Here is a 27,077-nt window from a genome sequence, read left to right as displayed (position 1 = left end):
TATCTCCAAAAAAAAAAAAAAAAAGAATTGGTACTATCTTAAAAAACCTGGACACCTGCTGTTTAACTGCAGCCCTCTGTGTGGGCAGACAGATTGGCAGTGGGCTTAATGTGGGGTAACCTTTGATCATGAAAATTAAATTACACTGCAGGCCTCTTGGAGCCCTCCTGTATGAAACCCCCTTAAAATATTTTCTTTCAGCAATGAAAGCTTGGGGGAAAAAATCATAGATTTATTGAAGTTTTGTGGATAAAAGTACTTTTGATTAAAAAGAACCAGGTGAAAACTCGAAGGGCCTCCTGTGAGTCTGCTGACCGACACGTGGACAATTATCTTGTCAGTGGAACATTCCTGCACTTTCCGTAAAGCTGCAGAGGAACCTGCCTTTCAGGTTTTGTAGCTTCTGCAGTCAGATGGTTTGAGAATGTGTGTTTGTGGTGTACGCACACAGACTGTATGAGTTTGTTTTTATACACATGACTGGTAAACCCGTCACGTTTTGTCAAATGTGATTTTTTTTCTTTCTTCCTTAAAATAGATTTTATTTTTAGAGCAGTTTTAGGTTCGAAGCAAAATTGAGCAGAAGGTGCAGAGATATCCCGTATACCGCTAGCCCTCACATATGCACGGCCTCCCCCGTTAGCAGCACCCCACCAGAGTGGTACAATCAAGGAACGACATTGACACATCACTATCACACAAAGTCCATAGTTTCCATTAGGATTTGCGCAGAGCCTTGTACATTCTCTGGGTTTGGACAAGGTATGATGACATGTAATTGTGACTTCCTCAATTCGTTATGTATAGTTCCTATTCACACATTCCTTCACACATTTGTTCCTCAGTGCTTAAGTGCCTACTGTATTCCAGGCTGTATTTGCTCAGCATTTATTTGGAGAGTTAATTGAACATTAGAGCATGCTGTTTGCTGAGATGTCTTGTACTTACCAAATCCAATTTATAAAAAGCCTCAAATACAACAGTAAATTTAGGGAAGAATTTTTTTCCCCCCAATGATAAAATTAGATAAGTCCGTTGCATAGATTCTGTAAAACAGAGCTCTCTCCTGTTATGTCATGAATTGGGTTCAATATCAGCACCTCTTTAGGCACAGTTTTTCGGCAATACGTCTCTGAACCGAGGTGCACCGTGCCCCTCTCTATAGCAGGCAGCCTTTCGGGGGTGTCCTAGAAGTCTTATGTTTCAGCCATCTCATAGGAGTGGCTGGTTTCTGGGAAATGGCTCACTTGCCAATTTAGCCAAGGCGTCTGGTGAATATTTCTGTCTTACAATCAGGACGAATATAGTACTTTTCAGGGGTGACAGCCAGTTAACTGATGACAGCTTTCTATCCCATAGTGCCCATTATTTTTATTCCCAGAGTTTGGCTCTTCCTCTGTTATAAGGTAATAATAGCTGTCATTCAGAGTTTTTGCTGTTATGAGTGGGATTATTAGCTCAGGGTCACCTGGCAGGTGAGTGGTAGAGCTGGGATTTTAACCTGGACTTGCCCACAAAGCTCTCCTGCCTTTCCCTGGTCGTTGTAGAAAAAGAAACGGGAGGCTGGGCACGGTGGCTCATGCCTGTAATCCTAGCACTTTGGGAGGCTGAGGCAGGTGGATCATGAGGTCAGGAGTTCGAGACAAGCCTGACCAACAGGGTGAAACTCTTGTCTCTGCTGAAAAAATACAAAAATTAGCTGGGTGTGGTGGCACGCTACCCCACTAATCCCAGCTATTCGGGAGGTTGAGGCAGGAGAATTGCTTGAACCGGGGAGGTGGAGGTTGCAGTGAGCTGAGATCACACCACTGTACTCCAGTGTGGGCGACAGAGTGAGACTCTGTCTCAAAAAAAAAAAAAAAGAAAAAGGAAAAGAACTGGGGAAATGAAGGAAGGCACACCAAAGGAAAAAAAAAATTCCTTGGTCTGCTATCTAGATGTCAACGTTGTTAACATTTTGCTGTATTTCCTTATGATTGTATCCCCCAGAATACATGTATCATTTTTTGGTCTCTTATTTGCCTCCCTGTCTTATTGCGAGTGTTTCTCATGTGGATAATTGTCCTCTTAAAGCACCATATTTAGCAGCTGCATGACATTCCAGCATCCATTGTAACATGTCTATTTCTTCTCTTAATGGGCATTTTGTTGTTTCTGATGTTTCACCTTCATAAAGGGCTGTGACTGCAGTGCTGCTCCACTGCTCAGGACGTGTGTGTGTGTGTGTGTGTGTGTGTGTGTGATGGGCGTGTACTTGTGTGTGTGTGTGTGGTGGGCATGTGCATGCGTGTGTACACTGATTCACAGCACTCAGGCTGTGTGATGGGCAGTTGGAATCCAGACTTGAGCTGGAAGACTCTTGCATTTGACTTAGGTCAAGCTGCTTGTGGTTTTTTGTTGTCTTTTTTTTTTTTTTTTTTTGAGACAGGGTCTCGCTCTGTCACCCGGACTGGAGTCCGCTGGTATGATCTCGGCTCACTGCAACCTCTACCTCCTGGGTTCAAGTGATCCTCCTGCTACAGCCTCCCGAGTAGCTGGGGTCTCAGAAATGCACCACCACGCCTGGCCAATTTTTGTACTTTTGGTAAAGACAGGGTTTTGTCATGTTGCTCAGTCTGGTGTCCAACTCCTAGGCTCAAGTGATCTGCCTGCCTCAGCCTCTCAAAGTGTTGGCATTACAGGCGTGAGCCACCGTGCCTGGCCGTGTTTTCTGTTTTTTATTTAGAGGAAGTCACTTGATCATGCTTTTCCCCCCACCCATGGCATAGGAAAATGATTCTTTTGCTGATTGTGCTAATCTGTAAATGTGATGTGGAAAAACCAGCTCCTGGTGTTCAGAGAGGTTTTCCAGGTCACTGTGGGGTGGGTCTCATCTGGTCATCAGAATCTTTACGTTAATGACAACTAACAGCAGTTGACCGCTGACTGTGAGCCAGCTACTGACCTCAGGGCTTTGTATAACTGCCTCCTTTACTCTTCATATCAGCCCTGTGGGCTTGGGAGCGAGACCTCTTCCTAGTTGTTAGACAAATCACACACACTTTTTGGGGCTCAGCTCCCTCATCTGAAAATCAGAAAAGGGTACTTCTCTGGCATTTTGAGCATGAGTTCAGGAGTCAGACTTCCTGGGTTTGAATTCCTCTATGACTTTGAGCAAGTTACTTTAACTTGGCTAAGCCTCAGGTGTCTTGTATTGCATAGGCAGTTGATAGTCATATCTGAATGTAACGATGAGAATGAAATGCAACCCGGGACACAGTGAACACTTGGTGAACGTTAGTGCCTTGGTAACGGTAAAGATCGATGATGATGAAGATGGTGATGGTGCTTAACCCAGTATGAAGGTGAAGTGTCTAAGATTCTTGAGGGCAGAGTTTTGTCTTATTCTGTGCTTTCTTGTCTTGTCAGGATGGGGCTAAATTTAGAATGTTTAGAAAGATGTAAGCTAGCCCGTCTACAGTGACATCCAGCTCAGTGTGTATCTTTGGTCTATGAGCATGGTAGAGGCACGATTCAACTGTGAATGTGTGCTGGGGAGCAGGGATGGATGCTTTTCAGGCTCTAGAAATGTGTGAGTGTGGTTTCCTTGCAGCAGGCATTCTCTCTCTCTTGTTAATCAAGATCTTTTCCCTGCCAGGACTTTAGGAGGTCCTGGACATCCTTTGGAGCCCAGGAGTGGCCTCACCTGCTCCTTGCTTCAACCTGGAATGCAGGCCTTCAACATTCCAGCCTTGGGTCAGTGCCAGAGCTGTGAAAGCAGGGCAGGCATTTCTACCTTGCTTGACAAAGGTTTTTGCTCTCTGGGTGGTTGGGGGCACCTCTGAGACCAGGCCAGGCCAGAGATCTCCTAGGTCTGTGTTTCTTCATAGATATTTTTAAGGGGAACAACTTAATCCATGGGAACCCAGATCGCAAAAGATAAACCCAGGGTACAGAGGAGAGCCTGGGGGAGTGTCAAGCTTATTTACCCAGAAGGCCTACCCTACCTTATTGTCAACAATACGTGTCCTTCATGCGTCCCTGGGTAACAGGGAAGTAGTACTAAAAATCTTGCAGTGCAATAAATACTTGGCAGAAATGGAGAAACGAGTAATGGCTGAGCGGCTGTGTCCTCTCCCCCACCTCACTATGCAGTGCAGTGCTTGGGCCCCCAGCCGCTAGGGGCCTGGCAGCCACAGAGATGAGGGAAGCAGGCTGAAGGCCCCGGTGTGGAGTTGGAGGGGCCATGCCCCCCAAAAGGTGGACACCACTCATCGCCAGCCCTTACTGTCCTGTGAGAATGTGGCTCTGTGTTTCCAGATCTTCCGTTTTTTTTCCCTCCAACAGAGGCAGGAAATTATATATATATATACACACACACACACATAATATTAATATATGATTTTATATATTATATAAAATATAAAAAATATATGTATTTTATAAATATATATATATGTATTGAAATGAGATCTTACTATGTTGGCCAGGTTGGTCTTGATCTACTATCCTAAGCAATCCTCCCACCTTGGCCTCCCAAAGTGCTAGGATTATAGGCATAAGCCACCATGCCCAGCCATATTTAATATGTTTAACAATATATATTTATATATAATATATAATAATAGAAAACTTATTGATATATATGTTTATATTATTATATATTATGTTTATATATATTTATATATTTAAATACATATTTTTGAGACTGAGTCTTGCTCTGTTACTCAGGCTGGAGTGCAGTGGTGCAATCTCGATTCACTGCAACCTCCACCTCCCAGGTTCAAGCAATTCTCCTGCCACAGCCTTCCAAGCAGGTGGGATTACAAGTGTGTGCCACCACACTAGGCTAATTTTTGTATTTTTAGTAGGGATGGGGTTTCACCACGTTGGTCAGGCTGGTGTCGAACTCCTGACCTTGTGATCCTCCAAAGTGCTGGGATTATGGGCATGAGCCACTGCACCCAGCCAGGAAATTATATTTTTATGGGAAATATTCTGTTGTTTAAATGCTAGTCACATTTTTTTTTGAGACAGAGTTTTACTTTTGTTGCCCAGACTGAAGTGCAATGGCATGGTCTTGGCTCACTGCAGTCTCTTCCTCCTGGGTTCAAGCGATTCTCCTGCCTCAGCCTCCTGAGTAGCTGGCATTACAGGTGCAGCTAATTTTTGGACTTTTAGTAGAGGATTAATAGTAAAGTACAAATGTGTGCCACCACACCCGGCTAATAAAATTAGCCGGGTGTGGTGGCACAGGCTGGTTTGGAACCCCTGATCTCAGGTGATTTGTCAACCTCGGCCTTCCAGAGTGCTGGGATTACAGGCGTGAGCAACTGCGCCCGGCCCTAGTTCACAAAACATGTCTGGGGCTGGACTTGGACAGGGGGCCTCATTGTGCAATGTCTTATATAGCAAATTAGAGTTTACCAGGAAGTTTCTGCTCTGCAGGCCCTCTGTTTTCACTGAAACTCTCTGAAGGAGAGGTCATTTTGTCCATTTTTCTGAGAAGTTGCATTGAGAGAAATGACATCTCAGCTCCTCTTATGTGCTGAGTACTTCATCTGCGTTATCTTCTTTTAGACTGGCTCCATCTCTCAGGTGAAGAAGCAGACTTAGAAAGGTGAAGTGACTTGCCCAGCTAGTTAGAAGCACATCATCATCTGATTCCTGTCTCATTTCATTTCACCACTTGTTTGCTCTCTCTGTGGTCTTGCCCATGACTCGTGGTCCTTGATGTATGCCAGGCCTCTCATAATGTGGCCCCCGGGGATGTCTTTTATGAAAAAAAGTTGAGCATGAGCTGTAAGATAGAGTAGGTTTTAATTGTGCCCTACCATGGAGTCTGTTTCATGTCAGAACAGGTTATTTAACTCCTCTGAGTGTGAATTTCCTTTCTTCATTTAATTTTTTTAAAGAAAAAAAAAAAAAAAAAAAAAAAAAAAAAAAAGGAAGGAGTAACTGAAGTGGGGTATAAAAAGCCTCTAGCAGCTGGGCATGGTGGCTCACACCTGTAATCCCAGCACTTTGGGAGGCTGAGGCAGGTGGATTGCTTGAGTCCAGGAGTTCAAGACCAGACTGGACAACATGGTGAAACCCTGTCTCTACAAAAAATACAAAAATGAGCCAGGCATAGTGGTGCATGCTTGTAGTCCCAGCTACTTGGGTGGCTAAGGTGGGAGGATTGCTTGAGCCTGGGAGGTTGAGGCTGCAATGAGCTGTGATTGCACCACTGCACTCCAGCATAGGCCTCACAGTTAGATCCCATCTCAAGTAAATAAATAAAATAAAATAAAAATAAAGCCGCTAGCATGGTGCCTAGCACATGGTAGGCCCTCAAAAGATAACCCTCCAAAGCAGCCAGGACTCATCATGCATTTAGGGAATATGGATTCTTGCGGTGGCAGTAGACTGCATTTTTGCCTAGCCAAATGCCTGCAAGCATGGGAACTTTTGATGCATTAGTAATTCTTGGGGTCTGAGAGGCCCCTAATCTCCCGCCAGATCTCTGAGGTTAACATCCAGTCAATCTTTTGCTTTTCATTCTTGGCCTCTTTCCTCCCCACCCCCACCAGTGTGACAGTCACATCCTCTCTACAACGTTTCTGGTTAAGTTCAGGCCTTGGAAGTCTTGAGGGCTGGTCTTATGACTGACATGAGAAGAGCAGTGCCTTCCCCTACTCCAAAGTCTCAGAAGAGCCTCTGGGTTCCATACTTCAAGGCACGCTAGCTTTCAAGGCGGGCTGACAGACGCCCCATGCGGTCCTGGGGGCACGAGGATCCCTTTCCACCCTGAGGCTTCAGGGTCAGGTGAGGAAAGTTGATCCCTGAAGATGGGTCCAGAAAAGGCCACTGGACTAGGCTGTCTTTGGTCCTGGTCACTGGCCTCAGGATCCAGCAGGACACTGCTAGCTTGCTTGGCTCAGCTCTGCCAGTGCTGGGAGTAATAAGCAGCGTGGAAGACGCCACGCAGTTCAACCCAAAGCACTCTGATCCCTTTCCGGGCTTTGGGAGAATGTTTTTCCAGCTCGGTTACTTGCTGGCATGCATGGGTCAATATACAAGGTGTTCTTGGAGAAGCTGGAGCTGAATGTTGACTTTTGCTCCCTGGGATGTGTGCTCGGGAGGAAGTGGGTTTCAGGTTGTGGTGGGTATAGGATGTGGTCTGGGATGATTAGTGTCACACACTGTGGATAAAGTTAACACGAATTGTGAAGCTTTTTTTCTCTTTTGTACTTTTGGGTGGAGGTGCCTCAAAAGGAGCTTTGTGTATAAGGGAGGTGCCCTTGATTCTGCATGTATTTTTAACATCTGAATAGAAGTTAGACGCACACATATTGCTTTATTTGCTGCAGTAAATATGTTTCAGCCAGATAATCCATAAGACCCAAGTTCAAATCCTGACTTTGATCCATCTTAGTTGTGTGAGTTGTAGCCAGTACACTTGACCTTACTCTCTGAGCATCAGATTCCTGAGTGTAAAATAGGGACAAAAACTCAGTTTATTGTAAGGTTTCAGTGAGTCATTACGTGTACGGCATTTAGTATACAGTTCTTGCCACTGAGCTGGTAGCTATTATCTTATTAGACTGGCAGTTTGGCATGGCACTAATAATGATGATGGTGACAGTTGCCAAGTGCTTACTACCTCAGCTATTCTTCCAAGTACTTTGCATTCACTTAGCTCATTTAACCCTCACAATGACAAGATAAGGTAGGTGCTGTTCTAATTTCTGTTTTACAGAAGATAAAACTCGGGCTGTCAGGCATGGTGGCTCATGCCTGTAATCCCAGCACTTTGGGAGCCTGAGGAGGGGGGATCACCTGAGGTAAGGAGTTTAGACTAGCCTAGGCTAACATGGTGAAACTCCATCTCTGCTAAAAATTAAAAAAAAAAAAAAAATTAGCCAGGTATGGTGATATATGCCTGTAATCTCACCTACTCTGGAGGCTGAGGCAGGAGAATCGCTTGAACCCAGAAGGAGGAGATTGCAGTGAGCCGAAATTGTGCCATTGCACTCTAGCCTGGGTTATAAGAGTGAAACTGTTTCAAAAAAAAAAAAAAAAATCACCCCCAAAACAAAAAACATCTCAGGCACAGAGAGGTTAAGTAGCTTGCCCAAGGTCACCTAGCTCATAAATATGAAAAGATCATGGACTTTAGAGTCAGAAGACTTGGGGGGCATGCTTGCATGCTGTGTCCTGGTGGTGTGGCCTACCGCAGAGTGCCCGACTCTGACAGCTGTCCCAACTGTAAAATGGTGCTAATGATACACACCACCCCCCATTGCCTGGTGTGGCACAGGCCGTGGGTGCTTAATAATAGGTGCGCGGCACCATTTGCTAATTAACGGACTCTGTTCGGTTACTGGGAAGTTCCAGTGAGCTATAAAAGATCTGGGTAAACATTAGTTGCTCTTTTAAATGTCCTGAGGTCCTTGTTGTTGGGGTTTAAACAGCACACCTGTTTTTCAGATTTTGGGACCACTTAAGAGGCACAGTGTAAAGAAGACGGAGATGAGAATATCACCTTCATTCCTGGTACAGGCTTCTTGGAGGATGCGGCTCGGTTGTGGGGCAGCATCCGCTTTCTGATATGAAGCTGAGATTAGGTGGATGTAGCCAGCTGGTCACGGGCAGCCTTGGGCACCCAGAGGCCTTCTCACATGGGTCGAGGAGGGTAGTGGAGGTGGTGGCTGTGGTGCCAGCAGCCCCCATAAAACTTCTGGGTGAAGAGTGGACCACCTGAGTGAGAGAAATCACTCGTGTACCCTGGGGGAAAACTGTGTGAGGGGTAGATGAGAGCCACGAGTTTTGAGGGAAAAATCTTTCCTTTTAGAAGCCACATATAGGGAAGAAGCATATTAGTCACAATGAGTCTTTAAAGAAAGTTCCCCCAGCACCCCAGAAAAACACCCACAAAACAAGAAACTACCTCTGCCAATGCTTTAGCCAGCGTCTCCATCATAGTTCATGACTTCCCAGGAGGTCGAGGCTGCAGTGAGCTCTGATCACTCCGGCCTGGGCCAGAGAGAGAGACTCTGTTTCTTTTGCCTTTTTTTTTTTTTTTTTTTTTTTTTTTGAGAGGGAGTTTCTCTCTTGTTACCCAGGCTGGAGTGCAATGGCGCGATCTCGGCTCACCGCCACCTCCGCCTCCCGGGTTCAGGCAATTCTCCTGCCCCAGCCTCCTGAGTAGCTGGGATTACAGGCACGCACCACCATGCCCAGCTAATTTTTTGTATTTTTAGTAGAGACGGGGTTTCACCATGTTGACCAGGATGGTCTCGATCTCTTGACCTCATGATCCACCCGCCTCGTCCTCTCACAGTGCTGGGATTACAGGCTTGAGCCACCGCGCCTGGCCTGCCTTTTTTTTTTTAAAGGCTGGGCGTGGTAGCTCACGCCTGTAATCTGTGGCACCGCCCCTCCCTGAATTACAGTGGAGCTGCAGGGGACACCATGTGTTTAGCTGACTGATGCATCTTCAGCACTTAAGACAGTGCCTGGCACAGAGGAGGACAGAATATGGTCCTGTGACAGATGTTGAAGCTTGTGCTCTGTGCACCTGGGATAGAGCAGGAACAAGACGCATTGTCCCTGCCCTCACAGATTTACGGTCTCCTGGGTGATAAGGTAGTGTATACTTCCGTAGCTCTCACTCTAGGACAAGTTCTGTGCCAAGTGCTTCCTCCCAGCCCCGTGACGAGGGAGCTACCGTTACCACCTCCGATTTACAGGTAAGGCGAAGAAAGGATGAGTAATTGACCCAAGGGCACGCCTAGCTTGTGATGAAGCTGAGTTCTAGCCATGGGTCTTGGCTTCAAGAATCTGTGCCCTTACCCACCATACCTGCTGCCACCAGATTCAAACCCGAATTGCATTGAGGAATCATCATACCCAGTTTGATTAAAGCTATAAAGGAGCTTTGAGCATGGTTAATGGGGCGCTGTATGGAAAAGGGGTTCTGGGAGCCTCTGCAGAAGGGAGGTTTTGTTGAGTGGACTCCCTTGGTAAATGGAGTGATTGGCTTCCAGGTGGTTTGCTTTTTGGATTAACTATAATACATCAGGCTTTCACAAGTGAAGATATGCCTATTTTTTCCACTCTCGGTCTATAAAGTAGATTTTTGCCATTAGAAAAATTTAAAGTGATTGGGGGCTATGGTTACTGAGAATTCAAGAGGTGGATTAATGGAATAACATTTGAATGCCGTTTTACTTTCTGTAAAACATTTTTAAGAAGTCCTGTTTTTAGCCAGGAAGCAAACTCCAGGAAAACCCTCTTTTCCATTAAAGTGTGTATGGTGTGCCGTAAACAAAGACTCTCAGCTCCTGTGAGCTGCCACGTTTATATAACTTATAGAAACAGAAGCTGTTTTTTTTTTTTAAAGGTCCAAACTCATGTTGCCACACAAACAACAAAATAAACCAGTGTGTTCCAAAAACAAGCATTTGCTCCACCCACACGCACAGTTGGAAAGATGCAGGATTGATGGAAGGAGAAGTTGGAAGCCAGTGAGGTAGTGGCATATTCTTTTAGGGGCTCCTGTTAATTTTAGGAAGTCTGGAAGAAGCTTCTAGGTTGTTTAGTGTTTCTGTTAGAACCACCACCTCAACAAATGTGTTATTGTAGAGACTGATTAGGGGATCTGCCTCCTTCGAGCAACCAGGATCCCCCAGCCCCAGCTTCTAGTCTGCTTCTCTTCCTCATCCCTGTTCTTCCAGCATAATGCACGGATTTCAAGTCCTGTTGACATGTGGCTTCTTTCTTTCGTTCTTGCTTTTTTTTTTCTTATTTTTATTTTATTTTTATTTTTATTTTATAGAGATGGGGCTTCTCCATGTTGGCGAGGCTGGTTTCGAACTCCTGACCTCAGGTGATCCGCCCACCTCGGCTTCCCAAAGTGCTGGGATTACAGGCGTGAACCACCGCGCCCAGCCCTTTCTTTCTTTCTTTTTTTCTGAGATGGAGTCTCTCTCTGTTGCCCAGGCTAGAGTGCAATGGTGCCATCTCGGCTCACTGCAGCCTCCACCTCCTGGGTTAAAGTGATTCTCCTGCCTCAGTCTCCCAAGTAGCTGGATTACAGGCATGCAGCACCATGCCTGGCTAATTCTGTATTTTTAGTAGAGACGGTATTTCACTATGTTGGCCAGGCTGGTCTTGAATTCCTGACCTCAGGTGATCCACCCACCTCAGCCTCCCAAAGTGCTGGAATTACAGGTGTGAGCCACAGCGCCCAGCCCTCTTCTCTTCCTTTCTTTTTTTTTTTTTTTTTTGTTGTAAAGACAGAGTTTCACCATGTTGGTCAGGCTGGTTTTCAACTACGGACCTCAGGTGATCTGCCCACTTGGCCTCCAAAGTTCTTGGATTACAGGCTTGAGCCATCGCGTCTGGACTTCTCTTCTTTTCTTATACAAGCCTGCGTCTCAGTTTCACTCACACATAGAGGTGGCCATGTGACCCTGTGTTGGCAAATGATCGCAGGTTGTTTTCAGGGATGGGGCTCCTGGGAAAGCCCTCTATGGGGAATTGACTCTGGCGTGACTGGGGTGTGGATGCCGTGCTCAGAGGTGCTGCAGTAATGGTGCTGCTGCTGCCAGTAACACAGGCAGTGCTGTGTCATGCACAGTAACCCTGTAAGGGAGGTACTGTCATGATCTCTGTCGGGTGGAGGAGGAAACAGACGGAGGAAAGGCAACTGGCCCATTCAGGCCGTACACCAAGTGCAGAGCTGGCACCCTGGCACCAGCGTTTTCTCGCCACCTCTCTGTTGTGTACCTCTCACACAGGTGCGAGTCCCACGCCAGAGGGGCTGTGAGAGGCTACCAGTGTCCTGGCTGGGCTACCTGCTTCGGGAAGACTTATTATTGGGGAAAAATAACCCCCTTACTTATTACTAAGGGCTGAATGCTGTATGCAGTTGAGGGAAACACTCCATGTGTGTGACTTTGGACATGTTCCTTAACCTTCTTTATCTTGGTCTTCCCACCTCTGTAAGATTGGGGTCATAATGGTATCGACTTACAGGTTTTTTTTTTCTTTTGAGACAGGGTCTCGCTCTCTTGCCCAGACTGGAGTACAGTAGCCCTCCTGGGTTCAAACAGTCCCCCCACCTCAGCCTCCTGAGTAGCTAGACTATAGACACATACCACCATGCCCGAGTAATTTTTTTTTTTTTTTTTTGGTGGGTTTTGCCATGTTGTCCAGGCTGGTCTCAAACTCCTGGACCCAAGTGATCTACCTGCCTTGACCTCACAAAGTGCTGGGACTATAGGCATGAGTCACCACGCCCAGCCCAACTTGTAGGTTTCTTAAAAAAGTCCCTGCTTCATCCTCAGTGCTTTTGTGTGTGTGTGTGTGTGTGTGTGTGTGTGTGTGTGTGTGTGTGTATTTTTTAGTAGAGACAGGGTTTCACCATGTTGGCCAGGATGGTCTCCATCCCTTGACCTTGTGATCTGCCCGCCTCAGCCTCCCAACGTGCTGGGATTACAGGCGTGAACCACTGTGCCCAGCAAGTGCTTGCTCTTTTGTTGTTATTGTTAAAGTATCATTATCAGCATCATTGGCAGGTAATTGAGCAACGATTGGTCTCCTTGTCAACATGGAGATAGAAAATTGCCCACAACGTTGGGCAAGGTGCTGGAACAGCGTCTAGGAAGAGAGATCAGTATCGAACAAGAAGACTGCTTTGCCCTTGGACAGCTTTGTGTCTGAAGCACTTTCTGATATATTCCGCTATTTAATCACTCCTCCCTGCCAACTTTTTCAACAGGCGCACACTTAGGTAGAGCTGTTTCTTATTGGCCTGGGGCTGAGATTTGTTTCTGGGCAGGTTATCTGTGTCTCTGCCTGGATAGAGGCAGGAGCAGTGGACTTGTCACGCATTCCAGGCTACTAGCTATGCAGAAATAGGAGCCAGGTAAGAGCAGATTTGCATGAATAAGGGTGTGGGGGAATGTCTTAGATGTCCATTTAGTTGTCAAAAAAGAGAACTGATGCCTTTATTTCAAAACCCAACTTTGATCTGGACATGGTGGCTGATGCCTGTAATCCCAGCACTTTGAGAGGCCAAGGTAGGTGGATCACCCGAGGTTGAGAGTTCGAGACCAGCCTGGCCAACCTGGTGAAACCCTGTCTCTACTAAAAATACAAAAATTAGCCAGGCATGGTGGTGCACGTCTGTAATCTCAGCTACTTAGGGGGCTGAGGCAGGAGAATTGCTTGAATCCAGGAGGCGGAGGTTGCAGTGAGCCGAGATAATGTCACTGCACTCCAGCCTCGGCGACAGACAAAAACCCCAACTTTGGAGAGGTTAGTCTCCTGAGAAGGGAGGTTTTGGTCTCCTTCACTCACTGCTGTAAAATAGTGACTGGCGCATAATAGGTGCTCAATAAATATTTGTTGGATGAATGAACGGATGAAAGGTAATTGGCCTTCCTTGCTCAGTTCTCATTAAAAATTCAGGTTTTCACATAGATGGACAGTGTCCCCACAGGCTGCTGCAGGGTGGCCATTTGCGATGGCCTCACCAGTCTTTCCCAGAGGAGGGGAGTGCACATTTTTTAGCTACTTTTGGTCTGACTGATACACTTGGCTGCCTAACAAAAAGCCAGAGAAGAACTAAGATTTTTAGCATCATTCAAAATGCTTGCCATTCCTTTTGCTTTGTGAAATCATGAGCTAGTTATTTTGAGTTCACATAAAGGTCAGAACTTGATCTGGGGAAGGAGGTTCCCCTTGGTTTATGCGAGAGGAACTTTTTCGCCCTTATGTTTATTTTATCCGAAGGCTTCTGTTTTTCTCCCAAGCTAAAATCTGGCGTTTGTTGTAGAAAGTTCTCAGCGCGCGCGTGTGTGTGTGTGTGTGTGTGTGTGTGTGTGTGTGTGTGTGTATGTGTGTGTTTAAAAAGAGCTCATATTTTGGCTTTAGTTTGGATTCTCAGTGATTTTTCTTTTTCTGCCCGAGAGTTGATTTTCTGCTCCTTGAAAGGCCAGCCCTCAAGTGCCTGAAGTTGTTTCGTTTTAGAGGTGACTTAATCATTTTCTCTTAGGCCTTTCTGTGCTGCTTCCAGCTTGGGTTTCCTTCTATTTTTAGTTTTTATGTGGGACAGGGTCTCAAAGTACACAGGCTCTTTTCCCCACCCCTTGCCCTCATTTTGACCGTGTGTCAAATGAGTCCTCTTTCTTCTTCACGTATAATTTTGTGAGTTGGGGAAGGTGGTGAAGGCCCTTGAACCCTGGCTTTGTCATGGCCTTTCCTTGAGGACCTGGAGGTCTCTCCCCTTAAGGGCTGGGTCGGTTCAGAAAATGGGAAAGGCTGGACCTGTTGAAGAGAGGATACAGCAGGGTGTGGACAGCTGGGCTGACACTGGGCAGGAGCCCAGCAGCAGCGGAAGCTGCAGGGTCAGCTCACCGTGGGCTGAACTTGGGCATTGCCTGTTCAGGTGGGAGCTGCCCGAGCCCTTCCTGCTCCCTGAGGATCCTCAGCATGTTTTCCTGCTGAGTGAGGAGTAAGGAATGAAGCCCGATAGGCAGCCCAAACTGCAAATTTATTTCTTTATTTCTTTACTGTTTTTGAGATGGAGTCTTACTGTGTTGCCCAGGCTGGAGTGCAATGGTGCGATCTCAGCTCACTGCAACCCCCGGCTTCTGGGTTCAAGTGATTCTTCTGCCTCAGCCTCCTGAGTAGCTGGGATTACAGCCGCCTGCCACCACGCTCAGCTTATTTTTGTATTTTTAGTAGAGACGGGGTTTTACCATGTTGGCCAGGCTGGTCTTGAACTCCTGACCTCAAGTGATCCACCTACCTCTGCCTCCCAAAGTGCTGGGATTACAGGCATGAGCCACCGTGCCCAACCCCAAGCTGCAGATTTAATAGGGAAACTGAGGGAAGAGATTCTCCCCAGCAGCAGTGGGGCTGAGACCTGTTTTCCTCAACTGCTTTGGTTTCTGAGTCCTTCCTGCTCTTCTAAGCCCCCTCAGCATGTGTCATTCCTGGGAGGAGGTGGCTCTCCCAGGACCCCATGCCCAAATCTGTACTCGTCTTCACTTCTCCCCAGGGTACCCCTCAGTGTTTCCCCATTACACTGATTCAATTTGCATGTTCTAGAAGCATCTATAAGTCTTTTTCCTGTTTGTATATTGTATATCCTCTGAAAGATTAAAAAACTTTCAAAAGTAAGTATCTTTCTCTGTGGTGACCTATATGTATGGCACGTTATAGGTTCCAAAGCCCTTTCATGCATTGTTTTTCTTATAAGTAATGTTTGTAAACGATAACAAGGTAGACCCCATGGGGTGCTTACTATGCCGGGTCTGTTCTAAGAATGGTATACACGTTACCTTCCTAACCCACCCCTAGCATCCACTGTGCTATTGTCACCCCTGTTACGTGGTGGAGAGAAGAAGGCAGTGAGAGGTGGAATGACACTCCTGAGGCCAGGCATTTGCCAGGGGAGGTCTGGAATTTGAACCCAGGCAGCTGAACTTCAGAATCCTGGTGTTTAACCACTACACCATGCTGGCCTTCATGTTATTGAGCAGGATAAGGAATTGTCACTTTTATTTTTGAAACATGAAAACGCTTCTCTTAAAAAATTCAAAAATGAGCCTTACCCCTGTAATCCCAGCACTTTTGGGGGCCAAGGTGGGCGGATCACCTGAGGTCAGGAGTTCAAGACCAGCCTGGCCAACATAGTAAAACCCTGTCTCTACTAAAAATACACAAATTAGCCAGGCATGGTGGCGGTCATCTGTAATCTCAGCTACTTGGGAGGCTGAGGCAGGAGAATCGCTTGAACCCGGGAGTCTGAGGTTGCAGTGAGCTGAGACTGTGCCACAGACTCCAGCCTGGCGACAGAGCAAGACTGTCTCAAAAGAAAAGGTAATACATAGCTGGGCACGGTGGTGTGCACCTGTAGTCTCAGCTACTTAGGAGGCTGGGGCAGGAGGGTCGTTTGAGCCCAGAAATTTGAGACTGCAGTGAGCTCTATAATTACACCACTGCACTCTAGCCTAGGTGGCAGAGTGAGACCCTGTCAAAAAAGAAGACAAAGTAATGTGTATTGCAGCAAGTACTTGAATAATGTAGACGTATAAAAGCAAAAAGTGAGAATCCCCACTCCTCCTCCAGTGCCCTGAGATAGACTGAGGAGTTAACAGGAGATGTCCTTGAAGACTTTCCATTTGGAATGCGTGTGTATTTTATACGTTAGGTATCGTAACATATGTAATTACCCTAAGGGGTCCCCACCATCACCCTGCAGGCAGTGGGTGGAAGTTCAGGAGTTAAGTCTGCTCCAGAGCACAGGGTGGTGTAACAGAAAAGTGTGACTCGAATCCAGATCTCCCTCTCCACTGTGGCTGTCTCCTGGGGAATGATCAGGGGCTGGTTTTATAGGAATTATCCAGTCATATGACTATTATTATTTTTGAGACCGAGTCTCACTTGGTCACCCAGGCTGGAGTGCGGTGGCGTGATCTTGACTCACTGCAACCTCCGCCTCCTGGGTTCAAGCAATTCTCCTGCCTCAGCCTCCCAAGTAGCTGGGATTACAGGCATGCACCACCACGCACGACTAATTTTTGTATTTATAGTAGAGACGGTGTTTCACCATGTTGGCCAGGCTGATCTTGAACTTCTGACCTCAGGTGATCTGCCCGCCTTAGCCTCCCAAAGTGCTGGGATTACAGGCGTGAGGCATTGTCCCTGGCCTTCCAGTTGTATTCTTGACAGATGGTTTTCCACGAAGATGTGGGCACCTCCCAGGGTCACAATTAAATGGTTAAATGAGTCACAATTGCATAATGATTGTGGATACCTCCCAGGGTCTCAGTGAAAAAGGAACTTGGCTTCGGACAAAGACAGAATAATGCAAATCTTCACTTTTGGTTTAGAAAATCTGAAACCTGTGGTGGAGAATACAGAAAAGAAGGAAGTAGAATGAGTCCCCCCCACCCCCTTCCTTTTTGTCTCTCCTCTGGAGAGAGAAGGGATTAGGAGGCCTCCTGGAAAGGAGTCCCTTTCCTGTGATCAAACTCTCTCCTTCCCTCCCCCAGAGCAATTACCGAGCCTCTGGCTTGGAACCTTCCTCGCAGGCCTGGAGGAGACACCATTCTGTGGACAATGAGGGGAAGGAAAGGAAAGCGATGCGGCTGCCAGTGGTGCAGATGACTTCCTCGATGCCAGACTTGCTTGCGCGTTCAAAGTCCCTCCTCGGAGGTCCCCTGGTAGGCCCTGGAGATAGGATGTGCTTTCACTCCCTACAGCTGATTGTCCAGGCGGAAAGAAAGTTTCAGACTTTCTTAGGCAGGGAAGGGCCCTCTGACTGTGAATTTATTTGGAAATTTGAAAGAGAAGAGTCTTATCCCAGGAAGCATTCTTTTTCTTTCCCCCTGGATTTGACAGGCCAGGCAACAGCAATTATCCAAACCACTGCTCTGCACCAAGAGGCAAACCACAGGAAAAAGAAATCCGAGCAAGCAAGGAGCATAGAAGTTCCCCAAAGCATGCCTTCTTGTTTTTCTCAGAGGACAGTCTTTTCATTCATGCTTTGCAGATTGGTCCAGCAAATGTAGTTCTTCTAGTTTCCTATCTAGATAAGCAGGATATTAGGGGGAAGAGGAGAGGCCTGCAAAAAGCTATGATAGCCAGGGGGGAGTTAGGATAGGAGAAACTGAGAAAAGGGGAGGCATGTGCTCAAACACCTTCATTGCTCTTGGGGACCCTTCACATGCTTAGTTTCTGTTTTGTTTTTTGAGACAGAGTCTTGCTCTGTCACCCAGGCTGGAGTGCAATAGCGAGATCTCAGCTCACTGCAACCTCCACCTCCTGGGTTCAAGTGATTCTCTGCCTCAGCCTCTCAAGTAGCTGGGATTACAGGCACCTGCCACTATGCGAGGCTAATTTTTTATTTTTATTTTTATTTTTATTTTTAGTAGAGACGGGGTTTCAACATGTTAATCAGGCTGGTCTCGAACTCCTGACCTCAGGTGATCTGGCCGCCTCGGCCTCCCAAAGTGCTAGGATTACAGGCGTGAGCCACCACACCCAGCCGACATGCTTAGTTTCTTATGATAATACAGAAGGCCCATGTTTCAATAGGCCTGAAAAATATTAATCTAGCCCAATATGACAGTCTGCTAATTATATGACTGGGCCTGCTTAGAAGATCAAGGCAATAATACTACATTCAGAGTACTCAGTTGAGGAAGATGAAACAGTGCAATGTATACTGACTTCCATCATTTCTTTTATTCCTCATTTGGAGAGACAACAGAGCCGAGATAGACATGTTAGAGATGGCTCGACTAATTGATGTATTGGTTGAATGAAGGACCTGCTTGACGCAGTAGGAACACTGAATGAACATTTTAAAATCGGCTGGTATAGGTCAAAAACTGCACAGGTTGCTGGAAATAGGTAGATAAAAAGACATTGATATGGTTTGGTGTGTCGCTACCTAAATTTCACCTTGAATTGTAATAATCCCCACATGTCAAGGCTGGGAACAGACGGTGATAATTGAATCATGGGGTGGTTTCCCCCATGCTGTTCTCGTGATAGTGAATAACTCTCACGAGAGCTGATGGTTTTATAAATGGGAGTTTTCTGCACAAGCCCTCTTGCCTGCTGCCATGTAAGATGTGACTTTGCTCCTCCTTTGCCTTCTGCCATGATTGTGAGGCCTCTCCAGCCATCTGAAACCATGAGTCAATTAAGTCTCTTTCCTTTATAAATTACCCAGTCTCAGGTATGTCTTTAGTAGCAGCATGAGAATAGATTAATATAGACATGGACCTCACCTGCAGGGAGTTTGCACTGTAGTGGCGGCGAGAGCTCATGTGATCGATCCGCAGTAAGATAGAAGAGTGAGCTCAGGCAGAGGAACACAGAACCAGGATGGTCCATGCACTGAATCTGGCCTTCCGCTTACTTTCTCCAGGAGCACTGGCTGGGTCCCTCTCCTCCCTAATCCTCCCTTTGCTCATGCGTGAAATGAAGATCAAGAAAGTTCTACACTCAGAGGTCTCTTGCAAAGATTAAAGGAGAAGAGGCATGGAAACTGCCTTTGCACACAGCCTGGCATATACTGATGTCTGCTGATACTCTTATTTTTATGTTCCTTCACATTCCAAATTTGCCCCAGGGAGAATTCCAGGACAGCTTTGGAGAGGAAGAGATCTTTGAATCAAGTCTTGAAATCACCCTACGAGGTACAAAGGAGGTGACATCAGATGTGTTCCCATAATCATCATCTTCTTTGTTTATTTATTTTTTTGAGACAGAGTCTCGCTCTATTGCCCATGCTGGAGTGCAGTGGGGCGATCTTGGCTCGCTGTGACCTCTGCCTCCTGCTTTCAAAGGTTCCTCCTGCCTCAGCCTCCCAAATAGCTGGGATTACAGGCACCTGCCACCGCATCTGGCTAATTTTTGTAATTTTAGTAGAGATGGGGTTTCACCATGTTGGCCAGGCTGGTTTCAAACTCCTGACCTCAAGAATCCAGCTGCCTCAGCCTCCCAAAGTGCTGAGATTACAGGCGTGAGCCCCTGCATCCAGCCCAAATCTTCTCAATTCTAAATGTCTGTGATTAAAAACTGCATTGACAATTAATTTGTTTATGGAATGCCAGTTATCTGATGATGGTGAACAAATGCAACTTGACTGTATAATACTTATTTTGGTTTTGGACCAAGGTCACCATTAAAGATGCCAAGTTGTTGTTCAAGGAAATAGCTCATGTCGTGGAATTGCATCTCATTTGCAGTTGGTTCTCCCTGAAAAGTCAACGCTGTGGGAGAAATGATGTTTAGTCAAAATCATCAGTGAAACTCATTCCTCAAATCATCCCAAAATAGAATGAACAAAGTGGCATTCATCTACCACATTGAGAAACATTCACCGTATCTCAGTAAGCTCCCCTCAGCCAGTTAGCCCTCTATGGTTGAAAAAGGTGCCATATCCTTGGGTGGGCATCCAATAAAATATCATTATTTAGGGGCTACATGGATGGAAAATCCATATTCTTAAAGGTTAGATCACCATGAGGATGTTGAGAAATGGCACACAGGGGCTGGGCGTGGGGTGGCTCACCCTTGTAATCCCAGCACTTTGGGAGGCCGAGGTGGGTGGATCACTTGAGGTCAGGAGTTCGAGACCAGCCCAGCCAACATGGTGAAACGCCATCTCTCCTAAAAATACAAAAATTAGCCAGGCATGGTGGCGTGCGCCTGTAATCCTAGCTACTAGCAAGGCTGAAGCAGGAGAATCGCTGAAACCCAGGAGGCAGAGGTTGCAGTAAGGTGAGATCGTGCCACTGCACTCCAGTTTGGGTGACAGAGTGAGACTGTCTCAGAAAAACAAAAACAAAAAATAAAACAACAACAGAAAACAAAGAAATGGCACACAGGAATTGGGACTCAGCGAGTAGGTTTGGGTCTCCCAGCTCAGGCTCAAGTCCACAGTGTGGGCGAAGTAGTACCCATGCTATTTAAATTATTTTTATTTCACTCCTGCATCCCCTCAGCAAGTATAGTTTAATGCACCTGAGTAATATGCTTATGTGTTGGGATTCCTCCATGTGCTCTTGCTGGTGATCTGATTTTAAATGTGAACGTGCCATTGCTAGGAGTTTTTGTTCTATGTGTTATTCTGTGTGGAAAATTTCTTAAATGGGATTACTGAAGTATTCTTATTTATCCTCTGGCAGTTTATCAACAGCAGCAAATATTCATTCATTATTATTGTTTGGAGGGAAGAATTATTTTATATTCCTTAATTAAAAGTGGCTTTGACATTTTCAAATATAGAGGGAAGTTGATAATTTAGTGCTGTATGATAGGACCTTTAGTTGGTCTGAATGTCACATAATCATGCAAATTGCTGGTAAAGTATATTATTATCTGCTTTCTGAGAGGTGGGGGGATTTGGTTTTCCTGGGATTGCATAATTATTGGTTCGCTAGAACTACAGACGAGTTAAAAGAAAGGTTAGGTACTATCTAGTTCACATTTCTTCCAGTGCAGGGAACATTCTACAAGGTTCCGAACAGATATAATAGCTCATAAAAACAGTGACCAGTGATTGAATTCTTCCTGTCAAACAATGTGAAAAACATTAGTAGAAGTGGTGTCTTAGCCTGCTTTTGCTGCTGTAACAGAATACCCGAGTGTGAGTAATTTTTTTTTTTTGAGACAGAGTCTTGCTCTGTCACCGAGGCTGGAGTGCAGTGGTGTGATCTTGGCTCACTGCAACATCTGCCTCCTGGGTTCAAGCGGCTTTCCCACTTTAGCCTCCTGAGTAGCTGGGATTACAGGCACCCTCCATCATGCCTGGCTAATTTTTGTATTTTTGTAGAGACAGAGTTTCACTATGTTGGCCAGGCTGGTCTTGAACTCCTGACCTCAGTTGATCTGCCTGCCTCATCCTCCCAAAGTGCTGGGATTACAGGCGTGAGCCACTTCGCCTGGCCCAGAGACTAATTTATAATGAGCAGAAATTCACTGGCTCACAGTTCTGGAGGCTGGGAAGTCCAATGTCAGGGTGCCAGCATCTGTCCAGGGCCTTCTTGCTGTATCATCCCATGGCAGAAGTGCAGAAGGGCAAAGAGAGGGGGCTGAACTTTCCCTTTTATAATGTCACCAACTTCACCCATGAGGGTGGAGTCCTAATGGCCTAATCACCTCTCAAAGATCCCATCTCTTAATACTGTTACAATGGCAATTACATTTCAATGTGACTTTTGGAGGGGACAAATATACAAACCATAGCAGGTGGCAAGAAATATTAAACTACTAGGTCCTTGACACTGTGTTTTGTACTGGGGTGTATTTTTTCCAACAATCCTAAAAAGCATTCTAATAGAGATAGCACTATATATCATACCCATTTGCAGGTGGAAATGCACAGAGATTCAGGAGTGTTCACGTAGAAACAGAAGATTTGTCTAATGACCTTCTATGATCAGAGTCTAATTGTGACCTTGTTTAGCAGATGCTTCCTGCAGTCTTTTGTCTAATCCAAAAGCCAATGATCTGTTTTTCTTGACTCTTTCTGATCTGTGTTTCTAAATGTGTTGATATACTGCATCACTGGTGTGCAGAATGATTTTAGATGTTGCACAGGTGAACATTTAATAGTCATCTATTTCAATATGTTTTAGGAAAAAGCCCATGGTTTTTTGGATAGTATTACATAGGGTGAAGCTAATTTCATTTAAGTAAAATATATGCAGGTCAATTTAAATAAAACCATTAAATAGATAATAGTATAAATGGTTTGTGGCTACAGCAAAAATGATGATGGTGGTACTTGAACGTCCACATTAATTTAAGTGACATATATGTTCATAGATACCATTTCATCTTAACGTGGTTCTGTTGGACAGAACAGTCTTATGATGGGGTGGTCTCCGTGCCTCACCTTGTGCCCACTGGCTCTGTTTGTTTCCTCTGGGGTCACACATAGGGAGCTATGTATATCTTTCTCATTTCCTTCTCTGGGTTAAACGTCCCCAGCTATCTGATCTGTTTGCTGCGTGCCTTGGCTGTTCGTGCCCTGGTCTTCCCCCACCTGCAGTCTCTATTCTAAAATGTGGGCCTCCCACATGAGGTCCAGCTCCTCCTGAGATCCCGGAGGTGTGGCTGCTGTGATGGCGACCTTGTTTAGCAGGTGTTCCCTGGAATCCATCCTCCCACTCATCATCCTACCTTTTGATCTGTTTCCCATGAACTGCTTACCTCAGTTTTCTCATCTGTAAGATGGAGAGAGAACGTTAAGTGCTTAGCACAGTGTTTACTAGCACAGACTACTGTTGCTCCTGTTAAATCACTTTTCCTTTGCTGCCAATGGGTCCTATTTTCTGTTTAGGGCTTCTTCAATATGAACTGATCAATGGTAACTTGAACATTTCCGAACTTAGGACTTTTAGACTCATAGTGAAAGGATCTTCCCGATTCCCTTGATCAGTTTTTTTCTTAAAAAAAAAAAAAAAAAAAGATATTTGACATCTTTTTGCTTCTGAGTTCAGTTTCTCTTCTCCTTTTTTTCTGGGTGATGGTTCATTATTTAAGAAATTTCTATGTTCGTGTCATTTAAAAGTAAACCTGTGTAGCTGAAAGTGTCTTAGAGGTTTTGCTTGCATTTTCAGTTGACCCATTCACTTTGCAAGTCTTTAGAGTATTATTTTTTAAGACAGCTTGCAGCTGTTTTCTTATATATATTTTATATGACAGAATTATATTGAAAACATACTAAACCTTTAAAAACCATAGTTTATAATTTATAAGCCATGTGGCATATTATTTTATTTTATTTTATTTTTTTTGAGATGAAATTTTTGCTCTTGTTGTCCATACTGGAGTGCAATGGCATGGTCTTGGCTCACTGCCACCTTTGTCTCCCATGTTCAAGTGATTCTCCTGCCTCAGCTTCCCAAGTAGCTGGGATTATAGGGACCCACCACCATGCCTGGCTAATTTTTGTATTTTTGGTAGAGATGGGGTTTCACCATGTTGGCTAGGCTGTTCTTGAACTCCTGACCTCAGGTGATCCCCGCCTCGGCCTTTCAAAGTGCTGGGATTACAGACATAAGCCATTGTGCCCGGAGCATATTTTTATTTTTATTTTTGAGACAGATCTTACTCTGTCACCCAGGCTGGAGTGCAGTGGCTTGATCACGGCTCACTGTAGCCTTGACCTCCTGAGCTCAAGCAATCCTCCTGCCTCAGCCTCCCAAGTAGTTGGGACCACAGCCACATGCCACCACGCCCAGCTAAGTTTTGTATTTTTTGTAGAGATGGAGTTTTACCATGTTGCTCAGGCTGTAATTTTTCAAAACTAAAAAAAGAAAAAAGTGTTTAAAGCACTTTAAATTGAGAACCTTAAATATCTTCATGTGTTTGTGTTCCTAATTTATTTTTGCAGCAGTAATTATTTCAGCTGTCTTTAGTATTAACATGTTGGAACCTTGGATTAATTTGTGCATGGATATATTTAGAGCCTTTTACTTGATAAGAATCATGTATATCATGACTGAATTTGTAATTTCCCAGCATGAGACTCAAATTAATAGACAGTATTTAGATTCTAGGCAACAATGGGTTATATAAACCAGCATCATTTAGGGAGTGGCAAAGACTCTCTCCCCACCTATTCTGTGAACTTGGGCAAGGTGTGTAGTCTTTCTGGGCCTTAGTCTAATTAGACCCTTTCTCCTGTAACCCAGAGGGGTATTAGTAAAGTTGGTGTGAAAAAAAAAATCAATTATTTTACTGATGCAATTTGGGTGAAACTGTGAAGTTCGGTGTTAACATGATGGTTGTGGAGACATTGAACCCTAATCCTTAGGCCAGGGATTCAAAGTTTTTTTTTGACTCTCATGTTGAATGTTCTCTGAAGTGCAGTGTGCCATGGTTTTAAGGTAATTCTGAGAATTCTAAGGCCCATGCTGGAATAAGTAAGGAGAATATGGGATTTCAGCAAATTAGGGCCAGGAGTCAGTGTTCTCAGCATGGAAGAATCTCACCTCCAAAAATTGTATATGGGTTTTGCACATTAAGCAAGCATGGTTGAGGTGCAGTGCCGGGCCAGTGATGGCAGCCAGGCCCTTGGCCAGGTTCGTTTGCATACTGGGGAGCTAGTGAGAGTCTACCAGCTGAGACAGCTGACGGAGGAGAACATGATGAATAGTTGGGAACTATGGAATCTCCAAGATTTTTCCGTTTTTGTTAACAACTAGCAGTTGCATGCTCGCATCTTTTATTTATTTATGTATTTATTTTTGAGACAGGGTCTCTGTCACCCAGCCTGGAGTGCAGTGGTGCAGTCAGTCATAGCTCACCACAGCTTGAAACTCTTGGGCTGAAGTGATTCTCCTTCCTTAGCCTCCCAAGTAGCTAGAACCACAGGCATGTGCCACCATGCGTGGCCCATTAAAAAAATTTTTTTTTTTAAAATATTTTTGGTGGTAGAGATGGGTTCTCAGTGTATTGCTCAGGCTGGTCTTGAACTCTTTGGCTCAAGCGATCTTCCCACCTTGGCCTTCCAAAGTGCTGCATTTACAGGCATGGGCCACTGCACCTGGCCTGTGCTAGCCTCTCAACATCTTTCCCAGATGTTATGTCCCTTTCCTGGGTGGCTGCTGCTTTCTGCCACATTTCACCTTGGCGTTCTGCACCTTCTAGCACGTCTCCTTTTCCAGCCTCATTCCCTGAGACGTAGCTGGAGTTCTAGTTCAGCCAGCCTGCCCATTGTTTTCTCTCCTGGAACTGGGTGTTTCAGTCTCCTGCATGGAGTGTTCTTCCTTCCCAGCTGAAGTCCTGGTCATCCCATTTCCATCAGAAAGGCCCCTTTGTTCATGAAGCCTCTCATGGTCCTTCCCTCTACACCAACCAGGTAAGCTTTCTCTCTTTTTGGAATTACCCTGTAGGAAGAACATGGTGGCTTGACCTGGTTCGAGTCCCACCCATCTGTTTACCTGGGGAGTGATCTTGGGTGGGTCAGTTGATGTTCTCAGTGCCTTACAAAATGGGGCAGAGGATACCCAACCCCTATGAGATGGTGCAGCTGGAGTGCCTTACACACAGGGCCTGACGTACTAGCCTCTCTGCAAGCACTGGTGTCTTACCTCTTCTGTTTCTCTAATGGTGTTTTGCACATTCACTATTAGAGTTTGTGTTTTTGTTTTACCTTGTTTTAATAAATTATAATCTTATGGGAGATGACACTATCTTTTGTTTGATATATGGAAAATGTTTCACTGATTATCTGTAGAATCAAGTTTGTCTGGAGTTACTCTGGTTGAGGAATGAAATCGGGGAGCTCTTGTGTTCAAAGAGACCTCCTTCTTTTTTATTCTTGTATTTCTGTCCTCCTCCTCATTTTTTAGCTTCCATTTTTACTCTCTTTAGTATTGAGAAAGTACCAGGCTCACTTCAAAGAGTTGACTTCAAAGATCTCCCCTAGCCCAGAAATATTTGCCACTGAAGCCTGTAGGAATTGGCATCAATGGAAGACCCTGTGGTGGTTGCATTTAAGAGTTTTTTGGGGACTTCTATTTTTATCGTTCTTTTAAATGGTAAGAGGGGAGGGTTACAGAAATATCTGCTTCTTTAAGATATCAAACATAAGCCAGTGAAGTTCCAAAAAAAAAAAAAAAAAAAAATAAGATACCTTAGAGAAATAAAAGGGATTTTAGAATGAGTAGAAAAGAACAAGTCTTTTTTCTTTTCTTTTCTTTTTTTTTTTTTTAAAGATTACATTTACTGTTTTGTCCTAGTTACAAGAGCTTAGGACAGAAATAAAGCCTTAACTGGTAGGTAACATTTTCCAAGATGGCTGAGTGGGGTGGCGTGTTACATAGCAGAAAATAGGGGCTTGGGCCTGTTGAGACCTCACAGCCAGCTCTTCTTGGAGCTGTGGGTGTGGGCTGAAAGAGAAGACAGGGAGATTAAAGACCAGTGATTTCCCTCCATGGACCCTTTGATGTTCTTGTTTGTTGACTTTTTGAGGGTTGGAGTGACCAACTCTTCCAGGAATGAGAAATGGAATCCCTGCCAGTTTTGATGGTAATCCCAAAATATATTTCCTGAAGGCCTACTCTGTGTCTCAGCACCATGCCAGGACTCCCCCACCCAGCCTTTCCGAGCGTGCTACATACAGTCTTCCTGATCCAAGGTCCTGCCACCTGCCTGCTCGTCACCCTTGGCCCCACCCCATGCCTTTGCACAAATCTTTCCAGCCTGCTCCCAAATCCTGACCTCATACTGGTGCAGGAATTCTTACTTAACCTCCAAGACCTGGTTCAAGGGCTAAATCCTTTATGGAGACTTGTGATTTTTCCTCAGCTGGTTGCTTTGTTCTCCAGTGATTTGTTACCTTGTGAACAAATATAATCATTTTATTCTGCTGGAATGATCTATTTACACTTCTATCCCTGCAAATTGTACCCTGCCCTTCAATGTCTAAGTGAATAGCATAAACAGGTGCTCTAGGAATTGAGACTAAGTTGGAGCTGGGTGATCAGGGAAGGTTTTAAGGAAGAGATCTGGGGCAAATAGCTAAAGATGGACTTTTTTTTTTTTTTTTTTTTTTTGAGGTGGAG

General features: G+C 45.2%; 1 protein-coding gene across 1 annotated transcript in view; it reads left to right on the top strand.

Moving 5' to 3' along the window:
* The window catches only part of PTPRJ (protein tyrosine phosphatase receptor type J), a 197,659-nt gene that overhangs the window by 75,081 nt on the left and 95,501 nt on the right, over nucleotides 1-27,077 (top strand). The window lies entirely within an intron of this gene.

Source organism: Sapajus apella, unplaced genomic scaffold (assembly GCF_009761245.1).
Source record: "Sapajus apella isolate SASKATOON/1434 unplaced genomic scaffold, GSC_monkey_1.0 scaffold14, whole genome shotgun sequence".
In the NCBI taxonomy this organism is placed as follows: Eukaryota; Metazoa; Chordata; class Mammalia; order Primates; family Cebidae; genus Sapajus; species Sapajus apella.
The sequence above is the reverse complement of the archived record's forward strand: the minus strand, read 5'-3'. Positions and strand labels throughout refer to the sequence as shown.